Below are 15,843 nucleotides of genomic sequence, written 5' to 3' on the forward strand. Positions count from 1 at the left end.
GTGGGAGGAGTAGTGCACCGCTACTCAGGGGGGCCCGGTGGCCGCGCTGTCACCGCCCCCCGCCGAGGATCGAGCTTTCAATTGCATCGGCATCGCAGGTGCAGATACAATTGAGAGCAATGATGAGAGAGTGAGCGGCGACTGCCTCTTATCATTCTCCCCGCTGTGACTGTCGGCGTTCTTCTGACAGCTCTGCAGAGGACCGCGGTGACGTCATCACTGCGCGCCTCCTGAGAGGTCAGAGTGAGCGACAGCAATGGACGACGCGCCGAGGAGACCGGATCAGCGGGGGAACGAGGAGAAGTGAGCCGCCCCTCTACTGACACTGGGCTCCGCTGACTCACAGGCCGGCCACTACACAGCGGCACTAGTACACATAGGGGCCCGGCAGCCGCTCTGCCCTATGTGTAGTGCCGCTGTGTAGTGGCCGGCCTGTGAGTCAGCGGAGCCCAGTGTCAGTAGAGGGGCCCCTGACCTGGAGAGGCCACCAGCCATGTCTGAGCTGCAGGAGTGCTAGTCCTGACCTGCACAGAAGACGGATTAAGCCATCCTGCAGGACCTGCGATGACGTCACGCCCATGTGACTGTGTGGGAGGAGACACAGGAGGCCGGGCAGAAAGCAAGATACTGAAGGCGATTTGGACACATGATGACTGGTAATAAGAAAAGAGGGGACATGAGGGGGAGGGGGGCTGCAGGGTGAGTGCATATGAGGGAAGATGGAGTTGCAGGGTGAGTGGCATATGAGGGCTGCAGACTGACAGAAGGATGTGAAGGGGTGCAGAGTGTTTGAGAGGGGTAAGTTGGGGTACAGGCAGGGTGAGATATGTGGGCAGGGTGTGTGAGATATGGGGGTGTATTGTGTGTGATATGGGGGGTGCAGGCTGTATGGGGAGCAGGGTATGTGACATATGGGGGTGTAGTGTGTGAGATCTGGGGGGTGCAGGCTGTATGGGAAGCAGGGTGTGAGAGATATGGGGGTGTAGTGTGTATGTGATATGGGGGGGTGCAGGCTGTATGGGAAGCAGGGTGTGTGAGATCTGGGGGGTGCAGGCTGTATGGGGAGCAGTGTGTGGGATATGGGGGGTGCAGGCTGTATGGGGAGCAGTGTGTGTGTGTGTGTGGGATATGGGGGGTGCAGGCTGTATGGGGAGCAGTGTGTGTGTGTGTGGGATATGGGGGGTGCAGGCTGTATGGGAAGCAGTGTGTGTGGGATATGGGGGGTGCAGGCTGTATGGGGAGCAGTGTGTGTGTGTGTGTGGGATATGGGGGGTGCAGGCTGTATGGGGAGCAGTGTGTGTGTGGGATATGGGGGGTGCAGGCTGTATGGGAAGCAGTATGTGTGGGATATGGGGGGTGCAGGCTGTATGGGGAGCAGTGTGTGTGTGTGGGATATGGGGGGTGCAGGCTGTATGGGAAGCAGTGTGTGTGGGATATGGGGGGTGCAGGCTGTATGGGGAGCAGTGTGTGTGTGTGTGTGGGATAAGGGGGGTGCAGGCTGTATGGGGAGCAGGGTGTGAGATATGGGGGTGTAGTGTGTGTGATATGGGGGTGTAGTGTGTGTGATATGGGGGTGCAGGCTGTATGGGAAGCAGGGTGTGTGAGATATGGGGGTGTAGTGTGTGTGATATGGGGGTGCAGGGTGTGTGACATATGGGGGCAGGGGCGTAACTACCGCAGTCGCAGGGTTGGAAGGAGAAGAGAAGTACTTGTTTTTTATTTTGCTGGCTGCATGACACATGAAGGCCTGGAGGGGCCTGGCTCCATGATACATGGAGGTCTATGGGACTGCATAATAAACATGAAGGACACCTTATACATGGACTAGGGCTGCATTATACATGGAGGAGTATGGGGCTGCATAATACAAAATGATGATTTATGGCGCTACATTATAATACATATAGCACTATGGGGGCTACATTATAATAAATGGAGGAATATGGAGGCTACCTTACACATGGTCACACATGGGTGTGCGTTATAAAACATGGAGGACTGTGGTGCAGTATAATATATGGAGTACTATGGGGTGAATTATAATACATGGAGAACTATGGGGGTGCATTATAATATATGACGGGTTATGTGGGACCCTTTATATTATACGGAAGGCTATGTGGGGGCCATTATAGTATTTGGAGATCTATATACAAGGAGGACAAAGATACAAGTATGGGATGGGAATGTTTTGTGCTGAGGGAAAAAGGCTCTTTCCCTCAGCACCCAGCTTTCCCATGCTCTGCTATACATCTCTCAGCACCCAGCTTTACTTTGTTATGGGAAAGCTGGGTGCTGAGGGAAAGATGGATATCAGAACATGGGAAAGCTGGGTACTGATAGAGGGATTTCAGATCATGGGAAACCTGGGTGCTGAGGGTAAGAGCCAAGTGTCAGCATCATTATCCTGTACCCCGAGTGTCAGTGTCATTATCCCGCACCCTAAGTGTCGGTGTACGTGGAGGGGGGCCCCGATCCAAATTTTGCACCAGGGCCCATCAAACTCTAGTTACGCCACTGAGTATTAATCACTGTATTCTACATGAGGGTGCCTACTGCTATCTGGCTCTGCACTGTGCTATATACAGGCTATGCTATATACAAGCTGTATGCTACATGAGGGTGCCTAATGCTATCTGGCTCTCCACTGTGCTGTCTGGGTCTGCACTGTACTATACAGGTCTGTGTACTACATGAGGATACCTAATGCTATCTGGCTCTGCACTGTGTTATGTAGGTGGTGTGTACTACATGAGGGTGCCTAATGCTATCTGGCTCTGCACTGTGGTATTTAGGGGCTGTGTACTACATGAGGGTGCCTATTGCTATCTGGGTCTGCATTGTGCTATATGTGTGCTGTATACTACATGAAGGTGCCTAATGCTATCTGGGTCTGCATTGTGCTATATGGGGGCTGCATAGTGCATATGGGGGCTACATAATACTATATGGAGGACAATGGGGGCTTCATAACACAATATGGGGCTGCATACTACTATACCCCCAGAGTTGTATGTCCCCTCCACCCAGGTGCTGTATGCCCCCCCCCACCCCAGACCTCTCTTGTGATGTATATACAGCAGTGTTAGTGTGCCCTATGTGCGGCCATGTCTGTTAGACAAGCCGGGAGGTGACTGAGGCTGTTGCCGGCTTCCCAATATTAGAAATATATATACAGGATAAATATATAAAAATAATGTGTGTGTATGTATGATGTGTATGTATGTATGAAATGTATCTATGTATGGCAGTGTATATGACTGTGTCTAGATTTATGTCTATGTGTTTTTGTGAATTTCTCTTTAAATAAGTATGTGTACGTGTGCCTGTATGTGTATGTATCTGTGCATGTCTATGTGTGAATGGGGCCCACTGAGACAATTTCGCCCAGGGCCCACAAAAACCTGGAGCCGGCCCTGCAAATACACAATCAAAAATTTACCAATAAGGTCCCGAAAAATATCATTCATGAAGGCCTGGAAGACGGAGGGTGCATTAGTGAGCCCAAAAGGCATCACTAGGTACTCAAAATGCCCCTCAGGAGTATTAAAAGCCGTCTTCCATTCATCACCCTCCTTAATACGGATGAGATTATACGCACCCTTGAGATCCAGTTTCGTAAACCATTTGGCACTCTGCACTCTAGAGAACAGATCAGACATCAGAGGCAAAGGGTACTAATATTTGACTGTAATTTTATTAAGAAGACGGTAATCAATACAAAGCCTCAACGAACCATCTTTCTTAGCAACAAAAAAGAAGCCAGCACCCAAAGGAGAAGATAAGGGCCGAATGTGCCCCTTCTCCAATGATTCTCTGATGTATGACCGCATGGCATCATGTTCGGGCACAAACAAGTTGAAAATCCGCCCCTTGGGAAATTTACAACCGGGCACCAACTCAATGGCACAGTCACAGTCCCGGTGTGGGGGCAGAGAATCAGATTCCTGGTCATTAAATACATCACGGAAATCAGACAAGAAAGCTGGAACATCAACTGCCTGAGCAGACGTGGACGACACAGAAAGGTCGTGATGCAAACCTTGACAACCCCAACTAGCTACCGACAAGGATCTCCAGTCAAGAACCGGATTATGGGTTTGCAACCACGGAAATCCCAGTACCAAGGTATCCTGTAGATTATGCAATACTAAAAATGTACAAGTTTCCTGATGCGCTGGTGCAACTCTCATAGGCACCTGGGTCCAAAATTGGGGTTTATGTTCTGCCAAAGGGGTAGCATCAATGCCCCTTAAAGGAATAGGAGTTTGCAAAGGAACCATGGGAAAACCACAATCCCTAGCAAACCCAAAATCCATCAAATTGAGCGCTGCCCCTGAGTCCACAAATGCCAATGCAGAAAAGGAAGACAATGAGCAAATCAATGTGACAGACAAAAAAAACTTTGGTTGCAAAGAACCCACAGTAACAGAAGTAGCCAATCTCCTTTCACGTTTAGGGCAGACAGAGATGTTATGAGAAGCGTCTCCACAATAGAAGCACAGTCTATTCTTCCGTCTGAACCCCTGCCGACTAGCATTAGAAAGGACCCTATCACACTCCATAGGCTCCAAAGGCTGTTCCACAGGCACAAAACCAGCAGGTATCTTCCTGCGCTCACGTAAACGCCTATCAATCTGAATGGCCAAGGTCATAGAGGCATCAAGACCAGAAGGGACGGGAAATCCTACCATTACATCCTTCACAGCATCCGCAATACCCTTGCGAAAAAGAGCCGCAAGCGCATCATCATTCCATTTGGTAAGGACCACCCACTTACGAAATTTCTGACAAAACGTTTCTGCAGAATCCAAACCCTGAGTTAAGGACAACAAGACCTTTTCTGCTTGGTCCACAATATTGGGTTCGTCATATAATAATCCCAAGGCCTGAAAAAAGGAGTCCACATCATTGAGAATCGGATCATCAGACGCTAAAGAGAAGGCCCAGTCCTGAGGGTCACCACGCAGCAAGGAGATGACAATCTTAACGTGCTGTACGGGATTCCCTGAGGACTTAGGGCGCAGGTCAAAAAATAATTTACAATTATTTTTGAAGCTCAAAAATCTCGACCTATCTCCCGAAAAAAATTCAGGAACGGGAATCTTAGGCTCTGCAAGGGGAGTCTGTGCAAGATAAGACTCTATACGATGAACCTTAGCATCAAGATGAGCAACACGCTCACCCAATTCATCCATGCTAGACAAAAGGAATCTTCCACAGAACCCAAAGAAGAAGAGGAAAAACACCAAAAAAAAAATTTTTCGCAGCAGCTTTTTTTTTTTTTCCTTCTTAAGAGTACCCTTTAAATTTGTTACGCCGGCTATACTGTTATGATCCGGAACCATGGAAGATCACCACAAATCATTGGCCAAAAGGTGACAAGAGCATTGGCAACTAATCTGGCCGCCATCCCCTTACTAACCAACACAACTAGAAGTAGCCGAGGGGTGAACTAACATCCTGTGCACCGCGAACCCAGCCGGAGAACAAACTATCCTAAAGGTAGGAAAGATGAATAACTCTCTGCCTCAGAAAATAGACAAGAATAGCTAGCCCCCCACATTCAAAGACTGCGGTGATATAGGAAAAACACCATACACAGGTAGATGACAGGATTAGCAAAAGGTGAGGCCCCCGCTGACTAAAATAGGAAAGGATAGGAAAGGGACTGATGGTAGCCAGAGAAAAACCCTGCAAAATACCAACTTCCTGATAGTACAAAAAGGCCCTATACCAGGTGCCCTTGTCATACCAATGAACAGAAAACAAGAATTATAACAAATTCAACAAGCATAAACACATGGACCCAAAGGAGCTATACTCCACACAGAACTGCAGGGAGTTCCTCAACAATCCACTGAGGGGAAAATCCCTGGAAGGAAATAAACTGAAACCAACCACAACAAATGACAGACCCAGATAAGCAAAAGAACCAGAAAATAAATAAAGAGCAAGAACTTATCTGGAGTGGATGTGATGTAGAGCAGGATTAAGCAGGCTAGAGATACAAAGAACAACTGACAGCCGGCAACAGCCTGCAATCAGACCAGGACTTAAATAAGCAGAGAGTTAGGAAAGGAAACACCCACTGCACAACACACCTGGTCTCTGTCTAAACCCTTCCTGGCCACCAGAGGGAGCCTCCCAGCAGCCAAGACATAACTAACATTCACAACACAGGTGTACCTCTTGTGTTAAATTAGTTATATCAGGTGGAAAACTTTGATTAATGCCTTGTTAAATTATCCCTGGAATAGTCAGTTCCTTGGTGAACACAGATGAAAAGTGCCTGTTTAATATAATATCTCAGCCTTTTCTTTGTCCTATATAATTATCTTGTTATTCTCATATTTTAAGGGGCTGATTCCATCTGTTTTCTTTTTGGCATTAATATATTTATAACATATTTTGGGATTTATTTTAATGTAGCTGGCAATTTGTGTTTCCCTAGGTAACTTTACTTGCTTGATTTCTTTTTGACATTTCCTATTGATATCTTTACCCATATACTTCTGAAATGCTATTTCTATTTTCTCAGCCTTCAAGATTTTGAATGCCCTTTGTTTTTGCTTTATTACACTTTGTACTGTCTTATTTATCCATAGTGGTTTCTTTTTATTCCTGGACATTTTATTACCAGAGGGTATACATATTTTACAGGACTCTAGGAGTATATTCTTAAACTTTCCCTATTTAAGTTACCATGACATTGTCCCAATCTACACGATTACTCTCTTCTCCTAATTTGCTGAAATCAGCTTTCTTAAAATTCCAGGTTTTTGAAGCTTACCATATTATGATCGCTGGTGCCCAAGTGCTCCCGGACTTGTAGATCTGAAATTATATCCGGTCTATTTGACAGGACCAGATTTAGCAAATTATCTCCCCTCGTCGGTTCATCTACCACCTGAGAGAGGTAATTGTCTTGAATAGTAGATAAGAACTTACAGCTTTTAACACAACTCTGAGATTCTATGTCCCATTAAATGTTAACATCCCCAATAATAAGGATCCGACTATTATTTGCTGCCTTTTTAATTGTTGCAGCATTTCATCCTCTACCTGTTCAGCTATGTTTGGAGACAAAGCAAACTCCAATTTGCAGCTTTTCATTGTTGGATAAGGTGGTGAACTCTGCCCGTATGCTCCTGCCCTGAAGACACACACCTCGTTGTATTATAGTAGTATGAACTGTGTCTATGTATATATTGTGTATATAATGTCTTTTTACATAAAGTGTCTGGCCATCTAGTGGCAGTTCTAGGTAGTGGTCATAGATGTATCAGAATCTGCCCAGCAACAGGAGAACTGTAAGAAGGAAACAGTTAAAGGGGTATTCCCTCAATATGAGTAGGTGTAATAATAAGAATATTAGCAAATTCTTCCAATTATAAATGTAGTATAGTTCTCCTGATTAGCTATGTCACTTACCTCATGTGCAGGCATAGCAGTAGCTTAGGTATCCATGGTTACAACCACTAGCAACTAATTAACTGTTCCTATATGCGTGGCCGTAACCTTGGATACCTAAGCTATTGCAATGCCCTGCACATGAGGTAAGTGACATAGCTTATCAGAAGAATTATACTACATTTCTAATTGGAATTAGTTGGAATTTTTTTATGAATTTTACACTTTTAATTTTTTCGCACGCCATTTTTCAAGCAGTGCTGGCTCCCTTCCTTGTGATTTACATTTCTAATTGGAGGTATTTGCTAATATTCTTCTTATTACACCTACTACATACTGGGATAGGATCTTGGAGATGGGAATACCCCTTTAAGCTCTGTAAATATCCCACAAGCAGAGAAACCAGTTGCATGGAACAGGCTGACTCCATCTTAGGCCCCCTTCACACGTCCGTGAAAAACACGCACGTGTTACGGGCCGTTTTTCGTGTCCGTGTCCCGTTTTTGTGTCCGTTTTTATGGTCCGTGTGGCACCTGTGTGAATTGCGTATGCTAGCCGTGTTTGTGTGTAGAACGTCCGTGTGTGCGTGTGGAATTAACGTGTATGTGTACGTGGAATGTCCGTGTGGAATGTCCGTGTGTGTGATGCACAATGTCATTTATAAATGTCCGCTGACAGCAGACAGAGTTGCGATGAGAATGAACTCGGGTGAACTTCACCCGACTTCATCCTCATACCGCGGCTCTGTCTGTGTCGAGTACTGATTAGCGGTCACCTGTGAAGGATTCACCGGTGACCGCTAATCCCCCGAGTGACTGAAGTTTCCCCCCTCTCTCATACTCACCGTTCCTCGATCCCCGGCGCTGCACGGCATTCACACTGCTGCGGCGGCTTTTACTATTTTGAAAAAGCCGGCCGCTCATTAAACATTCTCCTATTCCCTGCTTTCCCCGCCCACCGGCGCCTATGATTGGTTGCAGTGAGACACGCCCCCACGCTGAGTGACAGGTGTCTCACTGCACCCAATCACAGCAGCCGGTGGGCGTGTCTATACTGTGCAGTGAAATAAATAAATAAATAATTAAAAAAAAACGGCGTGCAGTCCCCCCCAATTTTAATGCCAGCCAGATAAAGCCATATGGCTGAAGGCTGGTATTCTCAGGATGGGGAGCTCCACGTTATGGGGAGCCCCCCAGCCTAACAATATCAGTCAGCAGCCGCCCAGAATTGCCGCATACATTATATGCGACAGTTCTGGGACTGTACCCGGCTCTTCCCGATTTGCCCTGGTGCTTTGGCAAATCGGGGTAATAAGGAGTTAATGGCAGCCCATAGCTGCCACTAAATCCTAGATTAATCATGTCAGGAGTCTCCCTGAGATACCTTCCATGATTAATCTGTAAATTACAGTAAATAAACACACACACCTGAAAAATCCTTTAATAGAAATAAAAAACACATACATATACCCTCATTACCAATTTATTAACCCCGACAAACCCTCCATGTCCGGCGTACTCCACGGACCTCCAGCGTCGCTTCCAGCATGAAGGTGACAGGAGCTGCAGAAGACACCGCCGCTCCGGTCACCTCCAAGCAGCAACTGAGGTGAGTAGCGCGATCGGCTGAGCTGTCACTGAGGTTAATCGCGGCCACCGCTGGATCCTCCAACAGTGACAGCGGGTAACCTCAGTGACAGCTCAGCCGATCGCGCTACTCACCTCAGTTGCTGCTTGGAGGTGACCGGAGCGGCGGTGTCTTCTGCAGCTCCTGTCACCTTCATGCTGGAAGCGACGCTGGAGGTCCGTGGAGTACGCCGGACATGGAGGGTTTAATAAATTGGTAATGAGGGTATATGTGTGTGTTTTTTATTTCTATTAAAGGATTTTTCAGGTGTGTGTGTTTATTTACTGTAATTTACAGATTAATCATGGAGGGTGTCTCATAGACGCCTGACATGATTAATCTAGGATTTAGTGGCAGCTATGGGCTGCCATTAACTCCTTATTACCCCGATTTGCCAAAGCACCAGGGCAAATCTGGAAGAGCTGGGTACAGTCCCAGAACTGTCGCATATAATGTATGCGGCAATTCTGGGCGGCTGCTGACTGATATTGTTAGGGTGGGGGGCTCCCCATAACGTGGAGCTCCCCATCCTGAGAATACCAGCCTTCAGCCGTATGGCTTTATCTGGCTGGCATTAAAATTGGGGGGGACCGCACGCCGTTTTTTTTTAATTATTTATTTATTTATTTCACTGCACAGTATAGACACGCCCACCGGCTGCTGTGATTGGGTGCAGTGACACAGCTGTCACTCAGCGTGGGGGCGTGTCTCACTGCAACCAATCATAGGCGCCTGTGGGCGGGGAAAGCAGGGAATAGGAGATTGTTTAATGAGCGGCCGGCTTTTTCAAAATAGTAAAAGCCGCCGCAGCAGTGTGACAGCCGTGCAGCGCCGCGCCGGTGATCGGGGAACGGTAAGTATGAGAGAGGGGGGGAAACTGACCAACAGACTGTGAGAGAGGGACAGACAGACAGAGAGACCGACCGACGGACTCAGGGAGATTGACCGACATACACAGAAATAGAAAGAATGGCCGACATCACTAGAAATAAAAACACCAAACGGACACGGACTATAGGTAGATGCATACGTGTTTACTAACGTGTGTGCACATACCTATAGACTTTCATTGTGTCCACGTGTGCGTGCTCCGTGCAGATAACGGACATGCATCCGTGCAAAACGCAAACACATACGGATCACGGACACGCACACACGGACATAATGAAATAACGCACGTGTGACCACAATCATAGATTAACATTGGTGCACGTTTGGCCGTGTCTCCGGTATATACGGAAACGGACCAAACACGCACGTGTATCACGGACGTGTGAAGGGGGCCTTAGATAGGGAATTAGGAACTGATTAGTGATTAGATCAGATACGCAGGTTGCTCAATACCTTGAACTGTAGTTAATGGGTGCAAGTTATCACAAAAAGTAGTCTACAGACATTGAGACATCGTGAATCCTAAAGAAGAGGCCAGACACACGTACAGGCGGCAGCTTAAGTCAGTTTGTGGCAGGAGCGGGCAACCTCTACCACAGAAAGGTCTATTGGAGGACACTTAGCATAGGCCTGGGTGGACAGGTCGATATAGTAATGGATGTCAGACAAGTTGAATGGTCTGTGCACTCTGGTTGAGGGTCGTACACAAATCCCAGTGGGTGGAATGCCGTTCTCCAGCCAACGAGGACTTAATGACTCTGATGTGAGGGACCATGAGGCCAGGCTGGGTGCACAGAGTATAGACCTATAATATCTAAAAGGCTGTGGCCAGAGAGAATGGAGGAAAAGTACATGTGTCATTTTACGATAATGGCCTATCCCAGCAGATCATCATCTTGCTCGAAACCTTCAGAGGTATCAGTGAGTGTAAGGCCCTTCGCTATCAATGTGGGCAAGAGTACCGGGGGATGGACAGGAGTTATCGGATAATATTCCCCGTCTTAGTCACTGCATTTTGTGGGAAGCCTCTCGAATCAAAGGACGAGAAGGTAGTTCAATAAGAGTTAAACCTGAGGTTAATGATGTGTTTTGTAACAAAACAAGTGTAGAAGATGTGCCTAGCACAAGAGGCTTTGTTGCTGTGAACCTAAAGTGTGTTAAAATTGAACTAAGAATGTGCCTCTGTCTCAACTGTAAAGTCGGAATGGTTGAACTAAAGGTTAACAAGAAAAATAACTGTTTGCTTTCTCCACCAAAGGGACCTGAGACACCTGAGCTATCAGTGATGTGCAACAGCTCCAAAGGTATGACTCCCCTCGCCATCCACCCATCCAGGTCTCTCAAACCAGCAAACACCATAGTCCCCCTTGCTCGGTTAGGATGGCAGAGGCGTGGACTACAGGAGGGATCCCTTTGCCTGCGACTACCGCCCTGGACCATCCTTTCAATTGCCATCCCCATGAATATTTATCCATACTGACTCTACATTGTCACAGCTCCCCCCCAATGTTATTTTTTTAGCACAGGTTTTAACTTCGGTTTAATAAGTATAAACACCCCTCCACCTTTTTTGTCTTTCCTGTCCTTTTTGAATGTAGTATAACCCTCTACATTTGTCACCTAGTCATGCCTTTCATCTAGCCCACTACATCGTAATCCATGGCTGACATAAGAGTCTCTTTAATTTTATTCGCAATTCTTCTTGCATTTGCCAGCAGACATTTAATACTATTAGCACATTTACTACTCCAACTCATCTCCATATTTTCCTGGAACTTCCTGTCTCTATCTGCTCAATCTACCCCCTTATTTGCTCCACAAGCCTCCCTCCTCCCAGATCCTAGTTTAAAAGCTCGTCCATTCTTCTGACTATTTTTTCCCCTAGCACAGCTGCACCCTCCCAATTGAGGTGCAGCCTGTCCCTACCATAGAACCTGTAGCTGACAGAGAAATCGGTCCAGTTCTCCATGATCCCAAACACCTCTTCCTACTTCAATTTCTAAGTCATGTATTTATCTCCCTAAGCTCCCGCTGTCTTTCTAGTGACGCTCGTGGCACCGGTTCTGAAAACACCACCTGGGGGGTCCTGGACTTCAGCTTCTCTTCTACTTCAATGTAATCATTTTTAAGGACCTTCCACCTCCCTCTAACTTTGTCATTGATACTAATGTACACCATAACCGCTAGGTTTTCCCCAGCCCCACTCAGCAATTTGTTTATCCAATCCACAATATGTCGAACCCAAGCACCCGACAGAGAACACACTGATTGGCATTCATGTCTCGGCGACAGATGACCCTGTCTGTCCACCTAATTATAGAGTCCCCTACCACCAACATCTGTCTGGCCTTTGCGGCACTTGTATGTCCCTCCATTCTACAGCAGTTGTTTTCCTGGTTACTAGAAGAAACATTCTGCTGTAGTGATCCTAGTCCTTTGCCTTCATCCCCAATATGAGCCAAACAGGCATACATACTAGTGCCAGATCAGGGCTGACACTTTTCCCCCTACCTCTTCTTCTGTTATCCAGTTATCTACTTCTGGGTCCTGATCTTCCCGTCCTCCATATCGCTGGCCCCAGCCAGAGCATGCTGAGTGAGCTCTAAATTCCTCTCCAGTAGTGATGGTCAGTCCGGCGTTTTTTGGTGATCTAGTTCACATGGCTCCATTCACCAAAAAGAGCCAGCTCTTTCACATCCTAAATGAATCCCTATATGTGTTCACCCCAGGTAAACACATTTAAGACAATGTTAGCAAAATTAAAACCCCACCCACGTACAATAGACCAATTAAAATGTAGAATGGGTGGGGTTTTGTTCAGGTGGGCGGTGTTTTGTGCACCGATCACTGGAATTTTACACCCAGTGAGAGCTATCAAAAGAATTTAGTGTCTCTCACTGGTGGGTGTGCTGGCTCCTGTCATTCCCAGCAGGGAGCCGACTCTTTGTGTCCGATCGTTCGCGACCAACACATCATTCCTCTCCAGGTTTGCAATCCTCCCAAGTGTTGCAAGATGCATATTTAGATCAGTTACCTGGGCTTCCAAATATGTAACTTGCTGGTGTGGTGCCCTGGACAAGCCAGGACGTCACAGGTACTACAACAACACACCCCACACCCCGGTTAGGAACATCAAAGTCAGGCACAAATCCTTGTTGCCTCCCTCCAGGGGCTGATGTCCACACCAGGTGGAGCGGAGCCAGGCGGTTGGCTCCTCCCACCGAGGAGTTCACAGTCCTGGAGGCGGGAAAAGGAGGGCAGTCAGGAGTTCAGTTGAGTTAGGGAAGTGGTAGTTGAGGAGCAGACTGACCGTGTCCGGGTACGTGGCCCGGGCACCTGAGAGCAAGGTTGGCAGACGGTGGTGACCGTCTGCAGGAGAGGCCGATTGACGCACAACCGTAAGGACCGGGGACGGGTGGTGGCCCCCCAGTACCGGATCGGGGAGCGAAGAGAAGCCAGCACAATCCGGCAGGGCCTACGGACCCTGACCAGGCTTGGAGTCGCCGTTAAACCGGTCAAATCCGTCAGCGACGGGAACCTCCGGGGTTTGCCAGCAATAAGGACCCGACTGAAGGCACCCGCTCAACCGTGAAGGGAAATACAGCTACCGCCACAGCTAGGGTTCCCAGGGCCAGTGCCTGCGGGCAAAAGGGGCTCCTCCGGCAAATATACCGCTGGGGAGCGAGTTACCGGTGGGAAGCCATCGGGGCCGAGAACATAACACCGGTGCAGGGAGGGACAGTTACCGCCAGCCTACCGGGAGTGACCGTCGCAGCCGTCTGTGGGACTCGTCCATCCAGCCGTTTGTTTTACCAGAGACTCCGTGTGCGTTACTGGCTGAGTAAGTACCACCGTGCCGTCTGGCACTGCGCTGCCCCGCGACCCTGCACCTGGCCAGGCCCCGCAATCCACCTTACAGACAACAACTCCGGGCCCCGGGACTACCAAAATACCCCTACCCACGGAGGGGAGGAAAACATCCCAGTTGCTCCCTGCCATCGCTCCCGGGAACCCCGTACAGAGCAGCGGTGGTGCCCCAACCTCACCACACACCGTGGGTGGCGTCACAAACCGACATCCCAACCACCAACAAACCACCCCTTTCACTCACGGGCGAGGAGCGCCGCTCGAGTCCCCGGATCCGGCCCACCGCTCGAGCCACCGAGCAGCCGTAGCAGCAGCGCCGGACCCGAGCGTGGTGAGCGCAGCGTACCGCCGCCCGCGACCGCGACATCGAACGGAGACATATTCACCCTCGAACGGCTGCTCAAGGTATGTGACTCGCCCACCCCAGGGCTATGGGACACCCGGTGCCGGGCCGGACTAGTCCGGTGGTAGTCAGTGGTGGCTGGGCCCGGCTCCGTGGCCCTGGTGGGTGTCAGTATAATATGTGGCTTGCTTGTTAATGGTTGTGTTCGTGACGCCACCTGTGGTGTGCGGCTATTAAGCCGCCGCTGCTGTGTGAGGCCACCGGGATGATGTGATGGCAGCAATGGTGGTACTGCTCCCCACAGGTGGAGCAATGCCCGGGGCACAGTTGGTGCTTGTGAGTGTCTATGCAGCCGAAATAACAGAGACCACTTCAAGGGTGCAGTTCAAGTTCTTTACTCACACTTCTTGTCACGGCTGTAGGGACCCTTGGACTGCTGGGACCACTGTCAGGGACCTCCGCCGTTTCTGGGTGATTCAGAGAGTAAAAGCCGGTGCCCTTCTCTTAGTGTCTCTTGCTTCTGCTGTCTTCCTTAGCCTTGCCTTTGTTAGGATGGACCTGGCTTGGCCTCCACTACAGCCTCCAGGCTGGGGGGTCACCTGTCGGCTGATTACCCCTTTTCTCTAAGTCTGCTATGGGTTCTGGCCCTGGGAGCTTACAACGTCCCTGGGCCTCGGTTTTTACCGTTTGGAGATGTTTTTGCACTCCTCCAGTCTCTAGGGACCGTCCCCTGTCGCAGCTTAGTCCCTCCACCGATGTTACTGTGGAACAGGCCACCGCAGCCTACAACTACCCGTGGCACTTCTAGGGCCCTCTCTCCTTGGTACCTCTAGGCCTGCTCGTGATACTTCCAGGACTACCCGCGGCCCTGCGACTCCTTCTGTCTCCTACGTGGTGTCACCTGGACCTCTGGGTCCCAGGGTCTTCACCAGGAAGCGTCTCCTTCAGTTTCTCTGCTCCTGTCTGACTTGGAGCTTTCTTTCCTTCTTTCTTTCTTTCCTTTCTTTCCCCTCCTTGCCTGCCTCCAGCAGGCCTCCTCCTCCCTCCTTTCTCTCGTTCTTGTTCTCCAACTACATGCTGGCTCTTTACCCTTGCTCTCCCTGAGGTAGACTGACTTCACTAGACCTTCCTATCTGTGTCTGCACTCTTGTGGCTCCTCCCACCTCCCAGTTGCTAAGCTGTAACCTATAGGAGCAGGGATGGGTCTTACGGCCCCTCCCAGCATGCAGCATGGGAGGGTTGCCTGCCACTTTCCCTGGTCCTAGTATGTGCCTAACAATGGGTGTAGTGTGGATTTACCAGGGGACCGGAGTTCACTCTCTTCCTCTCCCAGAATGGGGCATCACACCGCTGGTGGGGTGCAATGACCTGTGGCGACGGAAGCCTCAGGGGCGCCACATATGCATACATCTGACAAGATGCACAACTGGTAGCATTGTCCATGGAGCGTGTACTAAATAGGGATAATGGAAAATGCCAAACTATGCTCTTGTGTTGAACTATGATATTGTGTCTAAAGGGGGCTTTACACGCAGCAACATCGCTAGCGATGTCGCTGGTGAAAGCACCCGCCCCCGTCTGTTATGCGTCACGGGCAAATCGCTGCCCGTGGCACACAACATCACTCGGACCCGTCACATGGACTTACCTGCTTAGCGACGTCGCTGTGGCCGGCGAACCGCCTCCTTTATAAGGGGGCGGTT

This window comes from Anomaloglossus baeobatrachus, chromosome 5 (genome assembly GCF_048569485.1).
Source record: "Anomaloglossus baeobatrachus isolate aAnoBae1 chromosome 5, aAnoBae1.hap1, whole genome shotgun sequence".
Classification (NCBI taxonomy): Eukaryota; Metazoa; Chordata; class Amphibia; order Anura; family Aromobatidae; genus Anomaloglossus; species Anomaloglossus baeobatrachus.